The sequence below is a fragment of the Schistosoma mansoni genome (genome assembly GCF_000237925.1).
Source record: "Schistosoma mansoni, WGS project CABG00000000 data, supercontig 0184, strain Puerto Rico, whole genome shotgun sequence".
Classification (NCBI taxonomy): domain Eukaryota; kingdom Metazoa; phylum Platyhelminthes; class Trematoda; order Strigeidida; family Schistosomatidae; genus Schistosoma; species Schistosoma mansoni.
The window spans coordinates 424,796-427,591 of NW_017386068.1; positions in this window are offsets into that span (position 1 = coordinate 424,796).

The following is a 2,796-nucleotide window of genomic DNA, read 5'->3' on the forward strand; positions in this document are numbered from 1 at the left end:
ATATTACCAGAGTAGCTTAAGGGTAAACACAAATTGTTTCTGAACACATAAAGGGGGTTCCAGCTTCCTTATAACCAAGGTTTCAATAAACTTTAGTATACGCTCTTGAAGGCTTTTCTATAACATTACAAATGCTGATTTGATATCAACAGCATGACCAGTCTCAACCAAATGTTTCGCAATGGAGAAAGATATCTGTCTATCTTGTGATCTTATTTGAACATTGGAATTCATTTGTTTCCGCAGCCATTTGGGTATGTGTTCCGCCACGAATGCTCCTCCCTATCTACGTGTTACCACACATACATGTAAATTGATAGACATAATCGCTTACGTGCTGTTTGGGTTCTTGGTAAAATATAGACCTTGTCTTTTCAATAATGACAAGTTGGGCTGCATAAAATGTTCTGTTGATGGCTAATTGAAGTCTCCATTTGGATATGATGGTATCTAAGTCGCTTCTAAGCGATTACATAATGTAAACTCACTTTTTAGGTGCGAGAAATATCATTATTAATATTATGTTCATATTGCTATAATGATACATGCATGATAATTCATGGTTGACCAGCAAAAAGCAACTGTTAATTTGAATAAACAAGAGTGTTTAAGTCAAGTTAACTGTCCAAATATTCATTTTCTAGTTAATTTGTCAATTGCTTAATCACAATCTGTTTCCGTATCATAAGCAAAGATGGATAATGGCTAACAGTGAAATCCAGGACGCGCGTTTCGTCCTATTTAGGACTCGTCAGCTGGATGTCCTGGATTCCATTGCTAGTCACTATCCATCTTTGCTTATAATTAAAAGTTTGTTTGTGATGTCATTTATTAAACGTGGATGGTGAATGATTTCAGTAATTTGACAATTACAATTCGATTATTATAACAATCGTTTTTAATTATAAAGATTGTTGAATTTTGTGGATTCATATCACTGACTGACCTCATTTAGACAACTATTGAAAATCAAGAAGCACTGGACACCTCTTTCTTAAAAGCATGAGATACCTCAACTGCTCCCATTCATGAAATCAATTGGGATTGAACCGAGACTTTCAGTTCTTGCTATGATACAACTGAACTGATGTCTGTTTGCAAATATTCTTAACTTTAGTCAATTCTGTAAGGTTGCAACACTTCAGTTAACTTTATCTGAATGGATTATATGGTCAGTGGACAGTACTGATGTTTATATGTTAAGTGGAAGCTCAAGCCAATATGCGCTAATAGGCCGATTTTTGAGAAATCCCTGTTGGTAGTTTCTTATAGAAGTTTATCTATTAAGTTTGATGTGGATCCTTGTGTCTTTACTATTGAGTCTGTTTTGGTTTGAAAGAGTTCAATGGAGTACAAAGGCTGAGTAATACTAGGCAAATGAGGATATAACACAAACAATATGAGGTCTGTTATCCTGTCAGAGTAGGGAAATGATTTTAGAATCAAAAGGAAGGCTGGTTAAGGCCATTGTTACAAGACCTTTAATGTGAGTGGATTTTAGTACATTGAATCTCTACATTTTAGACCTTACTACTAGCACTAACAATCTATAGGGGCGAGGTGAGGTGTGCTATTTTCTAGGGATTGACCTACTATAACTCATTCCTTCCTTTACGAGCTGAAAACATCACTGAAAATGCTTGTTGCTAGAAGGAAATACCTTACTGTTAACACACTCCAGTTCGAGCCACTGTACTACTCCACCATCGAGTTTTATCTTACCACTCTTCAACTGAACTGTTTAACATGAGAGGACCTCAGCGAACAAAAAGTTTTTGATCAATATAGGTCGTTCGTGTAGTGACAAATGGAAAGACTTGACCATGTTGTCAATGTAGCAAGTACAGTCGAGATGGCAATATCTACAATTTGAGTGAATTGTAATACTTTATACATATATTCATTTCGTAATTAATCTTCAACCTATACATTACTACTGTTGAATACATTATTTCTTTCATAATCTTGATTCTTTTTGTTAGACTTCATTACGTGATTCATTTCTAGAATTATGCATGAGTGTCACAACCGTGTTATGTTGTCGTATGACACCATTACAAAAAGCATCTATTGTTAAATTAGTTCAAATTGGTTTAGCAAAACATTCACGTCTAAGTATGAAACCAGTTATAGCTGCAGTTGGTGATGGTGGTAATGATGTAGCTATGATTTTACAAGCTAATATTGGTGTTGGAGTTTATGGAAAAGAAGGTCGTGAAGCAGTTAGAGCTGCGGATTATTCAGTGACAGAGTTCAGGTAAGTGGTATTTTGTATAGTTTTAAAAGTATTCAATGCTTAAATTAAAGAATTCTAATAATATTGGATACCAACTCAGAAAAGTCAACGTTAATTTTATATAGTTAAGATCATGAGTCAGTTGAAGCTAGACCACCATGGAAAACCTAGAAGCACGGCTTCTAAGCCGTTTCGTCCTATTATGGGACTCCTCAGCAGTGCGAATCCACGATCCCGCCTCGCGGGATTTCGTGGATTGGTTGAGGTTAGACATTAACACCGCTCGATGCCGGCTCAGTGGTCTATCGGTTAAGTGCTCTGGCGCGAGACTGGTAGGTCCTGGGATTCTATTCTGAATAGGTCGCATGTGGCTCTATTACGTGCGAGAGCGGGGTCATCTGACGGTGGGTCATGGTTTTTTGTTATCTTGCATGAGGCTCTGGCTCGCGTTCATGATGTGGTCGGCTGAGTATGCGTTACTCTTGACTGTTGATAATTGCCTGTTTATCTATTCTACAGGATTTAGATCATTGACTTTGATAATCCATCAGGACCGCCTC